The 13663-nt window shown below is 33.9% G+C and overlaps 1 protein-coding gene across 3 annotated transcripts in view; it reads left to right on the top strand.

Annotated features, from left to right (window-relative positions):
- The window catches only part of AFF1 (ALF transcription elongation factor 1), a 144486-nt gene that overhangs the window by 10161 nt on the left and 120662 nt on the right, over window positions 1-13663 (top strand). The window lies entirely within an intron of this gene.

Here is a 13663-nt window from a genome sequence, read left to right as displayed (position 1 = left end):
TTTTGCTGTATATAATCATAATTCTTGAACAGATATATCATGAACTGTGTGAAACATTGCATATACTTTTAGACTGGGTTAATGTGTTGTTTAGCTTTGCTAAATTGTCCTCTTTTACTATCTTGATAAAGCATGTTTAGACAACGGAAATGAATGGAAGTGAAGATGTAAAAAAGTTTAGGAAATATTAAAATTAAGATCCTCTCTATTTCTATGGAGCATAACAATCAGGATATTTTAATTTCAATGAGTTTTAATATACTCTATACCAACTAATTATTGTTTGCATTTCTCTTTATATTTTGTATACTTTGAAATACTAGCCATTTCTCCTGTGCAAATAAGTGATTCAGTGATTAGAGCACTGATCCTGGAGTCAGGAAAACAAATTCAAATACATTCTTAGACACTTAGTAGCTCTGTGACCCTGAGCAAATCATATAATCCTCATCCTGCAAAGTGTCTTGGAGAGGGAAATGGCAAATCGCTCCCTATTTTTGCCAAGAAAACCCCCAAAGGGGTTACAAAGAGTGACATAACTAATACAACTGAACCACAACAAATACTTTAGAAATCGTTCTTTTCTCTTTTGGCCATTTTTACAGTTACTCAGTTTCAGTTTTTAAAAATTAAAATCAGTACATCAGAAGACATAATTATATTCTTCCACAGAATCCCCCTCATTTCTTGGAATCATGTGCATATTAAGAGTGTACTGATAAATTTGTTTTCCTATTAGAAATGTCAAAGAAAAGTCTGTTTTTTAAATGATAATTATTCCAATTTAAAAATTGGTTGCAGTGCAGTTTAAATTTTATTGCATTTGACTTATATGCGTTTTATTGCATAAGACCTGAACTTGAATTATAAGTCTTTCAGTTTTAATTTTTCTAAGGTCTTAATTATTTCCAATATTTTCCTTTTACCCTGCAAAATCTAGGTTCTAACAAATATACATAGTACTTTTCTTTTAAACTTTAAAATGAACTCAGGTAATTGTTAATGTAATATAATTTTTTTAAAAGGCTAGTGCTGCAATGTGAATGGGAACTTTGAGATGAATGTATAGAGAAGTATTTTCCATATTTTTAATTTTAAGTTTAAAACTATTTAAGAGGTTAGGTTTCCATAGTTGTGCAATCTAGATGAATGAAAAATTACTGCGGAGGGATTGAATTTAAGACAATTCACTAAAATCTGTTTTGGGGAGCCATACAAAGTAAAAACAATAGCTGAAAACCACCTCCCGTGTGGTAGTATAGTCGTTTCCTGAAGCAGTTTCCCTTACTTTGACTCAGCTTCCTTCCCATGTCCCAACACAAAACTTCTTCAGTGGCTGGGATGGTCTGGGGGTGAGCACAATTCCCTAGTGACTGTCCTGGGGAAGCTTTCCTTCCCCATGAAACCTGATTGACCTCTGCTTTTTTGATGCAGTCTTCTGGCTTGTGGCCAATAAAAATCACACCCTATGGACTGTGCCCCCTTTCAGACTTGGTGGGTGCAGTAGTCCATGGGCTGCCTGATGACTCACTAGACAACTTTACATGGAGATGAGTGGGGCTGGTTCCCGAGTGCTTGGGCAAAGTAAACCCCTTTTGTTAAATGTTCAGTGACTCATGAGTGCCTCATTTTTTTTCAACATTGAATCTGAACTGAGAGTGTAGCTTTTAGAGCCACTCTAGGCTACAATACAATACCCTAACGTACTACAGGCTAATTTTGCTTTAAAGGTTTTACAGAACATTGATGGGACTTAGTTGGTTTTGAGGAGGCTTGCTTCCTGGTTTTCTGAGTATAAATTGGCTAAGGCGAGCTAAGGGTCCTCACTGCCTATATTTATTCAATATACTTCCCCTGCTCTGACTAATTAAATTTCCTTTTCTTTACAGATTTATGAGTATTTCATCTTGGTCCAGTATATATCCTAAAGTATGGGGGAACTATCTTGAGTTAATCCAGCCCAGAACAATAGATATAACCATGGATTGAACTACAGGACATTTTTATGAGTTTTTTTTTTCAAATACATGTATTATACACATTGTTAACCATAATGAGATCTTTTTGAGCCTAAGACAGTATAATGGTCCCTCCGGCTTACAAGGTTCTTTTCTTTGTAGCTACAGGCAGTTTATTTTAGGTAAAAAGTTAAAGAGTACAATCACAATCACTCTAAACCTCCACTTAGGAAAATTTAGGCAGAGGTTTGGCTTTCTGTCTCAATCTTCATTTATATTTATCCCTATTGGGATACTCTTGGGCTCTCTGTGGTGAAGCAAAATTTAGATTATCAGAAACATTTTGGGTATTGAAGTAACAAATTATTATATTACAGTGCATGTTAATAGGTACCTAGAAGGGACAATTGTGGAAAGAATAGACCTTTTCTTAGAACTTTGCTTATTACTCTTTATAACCCAAATTTTCCCCATATCCACTTCCCTCTCAGAAAGCTGTGCCATATAAAAGTTGAGTGTGTTGTTTTCTTAGCTTCATTTTGCATCAGTTTGTATAGTTCTATCCATATTTCTGTGTCCATCACTTTCATTTCTTAGACGACAGTGAGATTCCAAGTACCAAATTTTTTTTTATACATTCCCAGGCACTGGGCATCTACTTTGTTTCCAATTCTTTGTTATCATAAAAGGCTTATTTCACTTGATGTTTGGAACTAAATTTTAAAAAAACTAGTTAGTTACACACACACACACACACACACACACACACACACATTTTTTTCCATTCAGACTTCCTAGATATATTCTGAATCTACTTTCATATTTCTGCCTTCTACTGAGAGATCATCTACCTCTAATAATTTTATATCTGCAAAACCAGTTCTTCCCCTCCCCCACTCCTCCCTCCCTCTCTTCTTCTTCCCCCCCCCCCCCCCCCCCCTCCCCACGGCTTGAGCTGGTTCTAACTTGTTTAAGATCCAGAAAGGGAAGTATTGAAAAGATACAAAAGCACAAGTGATTCCGTAAAGACCTTCACCACCCCACTTAAAACAATCCTTAATCAAGCACAGTTTGAAACATTACTCTGAAGCTTCGATTTTTTCCATGTTCCTTATCCTCTTGGGATATTTCTCTTCTTTTATTTCTCTTTTTTTCTTCCACCCTTTCTTCCATCTCAGCTGATCCTTACTACAGACTTATGACTTAAGCAATTTTTTACCAATATTTTACAGCTAACCACTGGTATGTAAGAGAACAGTAGAAAAATATTTGACTTGATGGGCCATTTCCATGTAGAGGACTAGCTGGAGTATAATTATAGTCTAAGAATGGAAGGTCTTCAATCTCAGGCTAAGTTTGGGTTTTGATCAGAGAAAATGACATGATCAAAGCAACATATCTTTGTCAAGGTGTGTGGCAAGCAAAGCAGAATGGAAGAAAAATATATATTCTTCTTGCTTCCCTACCCTTCTCCCCAGTACAAACAGCCCCTCCTCAGGAAAGAAAGGACTGATAAGAAGAATAGAATGATTCTGAGTATTTGAGAGCAAACCTGAGGTATAATGTTGTAAGAAGCCAGTGAAGGGTTTTAAATTACATAATGAAATAAATATATGTCACCAAATTAGATTTTTAAAAAATCAGTTTGAATTGACTGAAGGAGAAAAAACATGGTGGTTAAATTGATAGGTTTTAGTATCAGTAACTGACTAGGAATTTGCCTTTTCTTATACTGGCGCTCAAGTTGATTGTGTAAATAACTCTGTCTCTTCACCTTGATGTCCTCAGAAAAATGTAGAGTGAAAAAACAGATTTAAAAAGTTTAGATGGAGTGTTTTGTAGAATTTATAGCTGGAAGATCCATGTATTTTATTTTGCTCTTTTTATAGAAGAAGAAATGAATTGAATTGATGAAGGGGAAAGAGTGACTTTCCCATGAGTCTTCCACTATGAATTGGAGATTCATACCCATACCTTCTCACTGTGGGTACAGAACTTTTGCAACAAAAGCTTTGTGGTTCTGGAGTTCCTTCTAGCCCTAAGTTTCCATGATCCTTCTCTCCTAGGGGCAGTTTTATGTGTAATTTTTTTGCTTTATTTGTAAACATGTTTTCCAGCGATTTTAGCATAGCTGTTTTTAGATGACATTTGGAAAATATTTTGAAATAGGAAAAAGCAAGGGAGAGTCTCACTTCTATCTCACATAGAAATTAATGGATAATTAGAAAATTTTCTCAAATCTAATAAATAATACATTAAAATCCAAATAGAAAAGCAAATTGATTTTAAAAGAATTAAAATGATAGAAGATTTTCAGGAACCTGTGAGTTTCAGATGATTTTTAGATGTACAGTTAATTATCCCCAACTCTTTATTTGCTCTAAAGGAGCAGTCCTCGTTTTTTGTTCAAACCAACTTTTTTCTTTAAGACTTCAGCAGGGTTTTTTGGGGTCGGACTCCATATTAATTTTATTAAGCTCTTGTTGTCTTTGTGATAAACAGAATTTTCTTAAAGGAAGATTTTAGACTTGTAGTTTCATTTCTAGAAGGTATTACATTGTAGTCATTATCAATGAGGCTAATCCTCATCTTTAACCTTAACTTACAAATTAGCTTTTGCTGAAATAGTGAAATATTTAGCATTTAAATCACTGAAAATTCTGTTCCTTAAACCTTGTCTTTGGTTTCCATTCTCTGGAAAACTAGATCCTCCATATGATACCAGCACCTTTGGAAAGGAAAAAGCTAGACTAGGGGAAAAGAATTAGAATGTAAAATAAAAAGCTTTTATATGGAATTTCTACTATGTCTTGCTTATAATAGTAGAAAGATTACCTGATTTGAAGACAGATGACTTGCATTTGAATTATGACTTTGTGGTTGAGTGATGGTTACCTTGATTAAATAACATTTTCTTTCCTTTAAGAGGTCCCTTACTGCACTAGTTCGTGTTTTCTATATAGTTAATTCTGTTTTAGTCCCTTATTTCTATTTTACCTAGTCCTTAAATTATTTATAATACAAATAAACATTGAATTCAATAATATTCTAATATTTTAACATCAAAAATTTGTTCAAAGATTTTCATATCTCATTTAATTTTTTTCCTTATAATAGCTTATAACATAGATGCTTCTCAATTTTTCATATAAAATAGGAACATGTAGATTTCATCTGCACCAGTTGTTAGAATTTGGTAAAATTGAATGGAGAAAGAAAATTTCCCTTAATTTTTCCGAATGTAAATTCTATAATCTGTCATTAGTTAAAAATGGTAAGTATGTAGAAACAGACTTTATATGTGATTGTTCATTTTTATACCTATAAATTAAGTGACTTGATCAGGATCAACTATCTCACAAGTACTGAAGTAGGATTCAAATTCAACTTTTCCTCATTCTCAAGTCTAGCACTACTTACTGCACTATTTTGAGAATCCCTCTAAGGTTTGAGTATTTGAATTATTGGTTTTTTTGTCATAGAAGATGTTATAGTTCCAGGAAAGATTATTTTAGAATTATTGTACTGGAGATAAACCATATTTGACAGTATTCTGAATAAAGGTTTAATGACTGTTTCAAATTAAGTTGGGAAATATTATTTCCTTTTTTTCATAAAAGTCTAGGATTTGATCCACATTTGTTGTTCTATAACTTTATGTAAAGTGTAGTTGTTTATATATATATACATATATATATATATATACTTTTTGATAAAGTGTAGCCTTTTAGCTTAATTTATATCTACCCATATATTGTCAAGGCACAAAAAACAAGTAAAAACAGTGTTGACTAGTAATCCCAGTCTATTAGTTGAGTTTTTCTTTTTCTGAAAATGATGGGATTCTGCAAAATGTTCTGCCATATCTTTAAATATCAATTTTAAATTAATTACAATTTTTATTTTTTAGATTATTCATTTTCACACAGTGAACCCTCTTTTGTAACAGAGAAAAGGTTATGCAAAATAAACTTACTTTATGATCTCTAACATCTTCGTGCAACATTTCTTCACCAATATTCCCTCACATCTCTAAGGAGAGAAGGTCCTTTGCTTCTCAGGGGCCAGCCTTTGTTACTGTTTAATGTCACAACTTTCAGTTTCTTCCTTAGAATCCATATTTCTGTTTTTATATTGTTGTTGTGTATATTTTTTTTTTAGTTCTCCTTAAGATTACTTGTTATCATTTAGCATCATTTCCTCCCATCTCAAATCTCTGAATTCTTTGTTATCAGTTATATCTTTCAGTTCAGTTCCATTAAAGTCTATCCCCACCATTTATATAGGCATTTTCCAATTAATAAATAACCATTTTGATTCTGTGTTGTTTTTTGCTATTATAGAAAATGCTGCTATAAATATTCTGATATTATTTATTAAGCATCTACTATGTATTAGTCATAGTGTTGGGTGCTTCCCTCCCCTGAAAAAAACAAAACAAAAAACCAAAAAAATCCCAAATCAATCTTGGTGACAATGAGCTTATGTTCTACTGAGGAAAGTAGTATGTCCACAAAAAGTAAATAACTAATATAAGCCAAATAAATAAAAAGATGAAAATGTGGACTTATTTCATGTAGGATCATCCCTAGTTCTGGTACATGTAGAAGCAAGAAAGAAGGCAGACAGTTTCAGTCATGAGTAGTTCTTTCTTTGTAGCTTTATGAGAAGAAATGAGGTATCACAATGGCCAGTGGTTAGACAGTATTATAAAGTTGTAAATAATTATTGTTCCCTTGAATTGGTAAAGGGTTAGTAGGGTAAACATTTCCATTGGAGTAAGGTCCATCCTCATTCAGAAGCTATGACACTTGATAAGGTGTCAGATACTACCAGTGTTTTCTACTGTCATGTGATAATCTATTCTGAAATGTTATAAATCATGTCTGAAAAGTACAGATTCTATTTTTCTTTGGCCATTCTTGTTTGTTTATTTTAATGCATCTCATATTCAGTGTCCCAATAAAAAGTACCGGATAGGACCAGTGCTCTATCCACTGTGCCATCTAGCTATCCTGATTCTCCCTGTAACTAATGATTTTTGTTATTCAAGTATATTTGACAGTCTTTAGAAGTATTTGAAATCATTTATTTGGTGCTAGATGCAATGGCATATTACTAGACCCGGGCAGTAACTGAGCCCAAACTGTGCTTTTGGAAAGTCATTCTAGAAGCTGAGTCAGGAGGATTAATTGGAGAAAGAGATGGAGAGGGAAATTAATAGTCCAGGAGATAGAAGGTGAAGGCCTGGCAAATGGAGACGAGGATGATAACTATGAGAGGTATGAGATATTCAACCAATAATTCTTGGCAACTTGGCACATGGATAGTACTTATAAAATTCAAGTTAAATCAACCACTAAGAAATTTCCTCTTGTTTTTTTGTTGTCCATGTCACATATTAAAGGAGGGGACTACATCTAGAATTAAGAGCACTCCACTTAAATCCCTTTTTTGTACTTTATTCCTCTATTACTTCAGGCAAATCTCTTCTATTTTCTTGTGATTGGAGGGGTAACTAGATGAGGAAGAGCTAAGTGACACAATGGATATAGAGTACTTGCCTAAGAATCAGCAAAATGCATCTTTGTGAGTTCAGATCCAGTCTCAGACAGTCATTAGTTGTGTGACCCTTGGCTAATCACTTAACCCAGTTTTCTCATCTGTAAAATGAGCTGGAGAAGGAAATGGCAAACCACTCTAGTATCTTTGCCAAGAAAGGCCCAAATAGAATCATGAAAAGTTGAACACAACTGAAAATGATTGAAGAACAATGTATTAGATGACCTCTTTTTCATTGGGAGAACTTCTGATTCTAAAGTCAATAATAAGTAAAGGGGCAATATGGTGTCGAACATAGCTTTCAAAAAATCTTTGCGCAGGGAAGCTGCACAAGGATATGATTTATAATCCTATAAACAGAACAGTTAAGTAACTCATGTTCTTGCACTGCTGGGATAAACAGCTTATTGGGCTGTCCAACCTGTTGAGGCAGTCTGTTTTATAATAATAGAAAATTCTATTGAAAAGAGTGTAAGTATATGATATCTCTGTTATCATCCTCTGCGGGGAAAAAGTAGACAGTTTACTTTTTTAAAAAGCATATTTAAAAAAAATCTCTAAATTAAGTAGACACACTTTGAGAAGTTTATAGAGCAACATACGTTTTATGATTTTTGGGATCATTGGTTTGAACTTTGATGAGTCCAGTAGCTTTGGGGGGGACATTATTATTTTTTTTAATTTAAATTTTATTTTATTTAATAATAACTTTGTATTGACAGAATCCATGCCAGGATAATTTTTTTTACAACATTATCCCTTGCACTCGCTTATGTTTCGTTTTTTCCCCTCCCTCTCTCCACCCCCCCCCCCCCAAGATGGCAAGCAGTCCTATATATGTTAATATGTTGCAGTATATCCTAGATACAATACATATTTGCAGAACCGAACAGTTCTCCTGTTGCACAGGGAAAATTGGATTCAGAAGGTAAAAATAACTCGGGAAGAAAATCAAAAATGCAAATAGTTCACATTCATTTCCCAGTGTTCCTTCTTTGGGTGTAGCTGTTTCTGTCCATCATTTATCCATTGAAACTCAGTTAGGTCTCTTTGTCATAGAAATCCACTTCCATCAGAATACATCCTCATACAATATCGTTGTCGAAGTGTATAATGATCTCCTGGTTCTGCTCATCTCACTTAGCATCAGTCCATGTAGGTCTCTCCAAGCCTCTCTGTATTCATCCTATTGGTCATTCCTTACAGAGCAATAATATTCCATAACATTCATATACCACAATTTACCCAGCCATTCTCCAATTGATGGGCAGCCATTCATTTTCCAGTTTCTAGCCACTACAAACAGGGCTGCTACAAACATTTTGGCACATACAGGTCCCTTTCCCTTTTTTAGTATCTCTTTGGGGTATAAGCCCAATAGAAACACTGCTGGATCAAAGAGTATGCACAGTTTGATAACTTTTTGGGCATAATTCCAGATTGCTCTCCAGAATGGCTGGATTCGTTCACAACTCCACCAACAATGCATCAGTGGGGGGGACATTATTTTAGAAAATATTCTGCTTTCAAAGTCCCTGGATGCAGTTGCTAAGAAACATTGCTGGAAGAGGCCATCTTTTTTTTCCCTTTGGAGACCACCCCTTTCATCATTAAGTCCTACAGAATTGTCTTAGATCATTAGATTGATGAGAATAGCTAAGTTATTCATAGTAGATCGTGATATAATATTGCTGTTACTGTGTTCTCATGGCTCTGCTCAATTTACTTTGTATCAGTTCATGTAAGTCTTGCTGGTTTTTCTGAGAGCATCCTGAGCTCATAGTTCTTAAAATACTATAATATCCCATCACAGTCTTATACAACAAATTTATTCATCCACTTTCCAATTCGTAGATTTCCCTTCAATTCTTTTGCATTTCTTTGTCACTACTAAAAGAGTAGCTACAAATATTTCTGTATAGGTAGGATCTTTTCTCCTTTTGTTTTTTATCTCTTTGGAATACAGGCCTAGTAGTGGTAGTATTTCTTAGTCAAAGGCTCTGCATAGTTTTATAGCCCTTTGAACATAATTCCAAATTGCTTTCCAGAATGGGTTGAATTAGTGTACAATTTCACCAGTTGAATATTTTAATTTTCCCATATCTTTTCCAAAATTTGTCATTTTCTTTTTCTGTTCATTAGCCAATATGACAGGTGTGAGATAATACCTCAGAGTTGTTTTAAATTAAATTTAATTTCTCATCAATACTGATTTAGGGTCTTTTTTTGTATGACTATAGATATCTTTATTTTTTTCTGAAAATTGCAAGCAGTTTGCTATTTTAATGTATACTTTTGTTGAAATGAAAAACTTATAAAGCTGATTAGTAAAGGTAGTTTTTAATACTACAGTTTGACTTGAAGTCAGTATTGCTGAAACGGAACATTTTTTAGTCCTTAATGTTTCCAACTAGCAAATTGACTAAAATGTTTATTAATAAAAAACAAATTGGTACAGAAAAGAAAGTGATGATTTGTTATGCCTTAAAGGAATACTATGCCATTATAGTATGTTGTCTAGGGTAAGACAGGGTGGGAACTGAAATATTTCAAGGCCTATAATTGTTGCTACATAAATATCTATACGATAACTGTAAGCATGAGTAAATAATGCTTTCCTACTTTGTATCACTGACTAAAATTGAACCATTAAGCTATAAAAATATAACCATTATTCATTTCTGTAATATAAACAAAATATATGTGAGCCTGAAATGTTTACAAAGGAACAATAGAAAATTTCTTTTACAGTTGCAAACTTTTTGAATTGGTGTGTATCCAAACATACATACACATACACACACACACACACACACACACACACACACACACACACACACACATAGTATACATCATTTTCAGATTACCTTATAAGTTAGTTTTTTCTTTCTTCTAGTTTCAGATCATTTAAAAAAGATAGTGAGAAAAAGTTGGTTGGAAGAATCATGTTTTCTGCTGTTCTTAAGAGAAATATTTTGGATCTTGCTATTTCCTCTGTTACTTCTTTTGTTTTTGTTTAGAATCTATACTCAGACACTGTTTCTCTTGTATTTTCCCAACTAACATTTTTATTGCTATTTTGTGCCCTTGTTGCATTATGCTCTGCTTTAGCTAGACAAAATACTGTCTAGCCTTTTTTCCTAGTTGAAACAGCAGCTGTTGTGTTGGCCTGATTTTAGAAACTATGCTGTTTTGTTCCTGGGTACTTCTCTTAAACTGTAAAGTAAAAGGGACAATCCACAGTACAGAGGTAGAGATGTAAATTTGTTACCAAAAAAAAAAAAAAAAAGACCAAAACAACTTTTGATTTTACATCACCATTTAAAAATATGCTGTTTCCTTATCCCTTCCCAGATAACCATACTTAGAAAAAATAACAATTCAGCAAAACTCACTATATTAAAACATATTGTACCCTGTCCCTAAGATCTTTATGTGACAGATCCTCTTCAAGTGGGAAGCACTTTGCCAAGTGCTGAGGTATAAATGCAAACAACTAAAAATAGTTCAAAGGAAATTATATTCTGTTGGGGAAAGACAAAAGAGCTGAAAGGATTAGGAAAGTGTGTGAAGATGATAGCTCTTTCATTTTTGGTGTCTGAAGCCAAGAACTGGGAGGGGAATAAAGGCCAGGCCATGCTCTTGGCACTAACTAAAGCCTATATGAGGAATTCACTTATGTATTGGAGAAGAGAGTTGGTTTTACTAAAGGGATTCTCTCTGGTGCTGTAGGATTTCAAGGATAAGACTGGGGATTATCAGATTTACACTTTGGAAAAAGCACTTTGGCCTGTTGTCCAGACTATCATAAGATCCATAATTTGTCCATTGAGCTGCTTATCAAAGTCTGGATAAAGAGTATATTTTATATATGCATTTGCCTTTTCTTTGGTGGAAAGTTAGGTTAAACTTTTTAGTGTGGTTATGAATCTCATTTTAGGCATTAGGCAGTTCAGTACTTAATTCAATTCTTACAGTCTCAAATGGCATGAGTAAATAAGTGGAAGTAGGATAGATGTATAAGGTAACTAATTCATCTTAATTGATATGGGGTTCAAGAGGCTGGAGCAAGATTGTGGAACTAGAAGGAACAATGTTAAGGTAATTTGAATTTGTGTTAAAATTGTGATATTAGGCTGCCTTAGGTGGTTATGAATCATTTTAAGGAAACTGAGGCAGATGATGTAAAATGCCTCAGGTCCAAGGCCATATTTGAATTCAGGTCTCCCTGACTCCAAGCTCAGTACACTGCCTATTAGCTTGAGGCAGTTAGCCTCTGATAATCAAATCAACAACATAACAACATCCAGCAATTTGCAAATACAGATGGAGAAAAGGAATTTAAGGAGAGGGTTTGATATTGTTATATGTTAGATAACTATAAAGTGGCTTCATGATACAGTGCCTTTTGATGAGAGAAATTCAAAGGTTGTGGGTTTGAATCCCACCACAATAATTTCATTCTGGAGTTTTGGGGTTACTAATTTTTACATTTGATTCTTTATTGAAACAGTGGCACTAATATGATTTTCTGTTGCACTTGTCATTTTAAATTACCAAACACATTAAGTATATGTAATGAGGATACAGTGTTTTTTTTTGGACACAGCTTTTTTTGTCTCTATCTAGAAAACATTCTGATATGGGTAATCACTGTATGCTATTTATATAGTCTTGGGCACCCAAGACCGAGATGTAATGTAAGGTATACATAAAACCCGTTTGTCATTACTAATTCTAAGTGATGGATGGAAACGTTTCTCAGTGCATATAATCAAACTTTATTTCACCAGACTAGTCACCCTAGAGCTTCCAAGAAAAAAATGGCCAACTTTATTCTTAGGTATTCCAATAAGCTTGTTTCATGGACATAAAGCAAAATTCCCTTTCTCCTCAACTAGAGGAGATACAAGCTCTTTTGGAGTCAATCATCTGATACTTCTGACAAGCAACCATGAGCTTCAAGTATGGGAAACATAGCCCTTAGGCTCACTTTAAGCTTTAGGTATTCTTAAGTTGTTTACCACATAATTTCACTGGTGGAAATTTACTCAAAATTACAGGAATTTATAATATTTTCTCCTTAATCTATCTTTTGAAGGTTCATGTATGTTTACCACTTTTTAAAGAACACATTAATTCATTAATTACTCCATGTACCACACAGTGCTTATCTTATTTTTGAGTAAGTTTTGAGTGAGTTTTTTTTTTTTAATAACTTTTTATTGATAGAACTCATGCCAGGGTAATTTTTTACAGCATTATCCCTTGCATTCACTTCTGTTCCGATTTTTCCCCTCCCTCCTTCCACCCCCTCCCCCAGATGGCAAGCAGTCCTTTACATGTTGAATAGGTTACAGTGTATCCTAGATACAATATATGTGTGCAGAACTGAACAGTTTTCTTGTTGCACAGGGAGAATTGAATTCAAAAGGTAGAAATAACCCGGGAAGAAAAACAAAAATGCAAGCAGTTTATATTCATTTCCCAGTGTTCTTTCTTTGGGTGTAGCTGCTTCTGTCCATCTTTGATCAATTAAAGCTCTCTTTATCGAAGAGATCCACTTCCATCAGAATACATCCTCAAACAGTATCGTTATTGAGGTATATAATGATCTCCTGGTTCTGCTCGTTTCACTTAGCATCAGTTCATGTAAGTTTGAGTGAGTTTTAAGTAGAAAAACTATTTACTCAAAACAGTTCGGTAAGAAAATAGGAACGTTAAATAAGAAATCAAATCAGAAATGCTAAGTTTACAGACTTTTCCCCTATTATCTTAGGAACACTAAAACTTTTTCACTCTATTCTACTCTCTGATTACTGGCTATACTTGTAGCCATTTAAAATGATTTATAACTACCTAGGATAGCCTATTAGCTAATACCATAATTAGAATTAACACAGTCCAAAAAGCACTTCCAAAGGTGATGTGAAGGTCATGTAGGATTAGAGTAAAGAGTACATACAAAGCACATTTATACTGGGTATTAACGGACCCAGGAAGATCCCAGCTTGGCTTCTTCTAATTGTCCCAGGATTTTTTTCATAGCAAATTTTCTATTGCTCAAGCATTTACCAACATAAGAACATTGCACGACTTTTTAATGTCTTCCCATTTTTATTTTTATTTAGCAATCTTTTGCC

This window comes from Antechinus flavipes, chromosome 6 (genome assembly GCF_016432865.1).
Source record: "Antechinus flavipes isolate AdamAnt ecotype Samford, QLD, Australia chromosome 6, AdamAnt_v2, whole genome shotgun sequence".
NCBI lineage: Eukaryota > Metazoa > Chordata > Mammalia > Dasyuromorphia > Dasyuridae > Antechinus > Antechinus flavipes.
The sequence above is the reverse complement of the archived record's forward strand: the minus strand, read 5'-3'. Positions and strand labels throughout refer to the sequence as shown.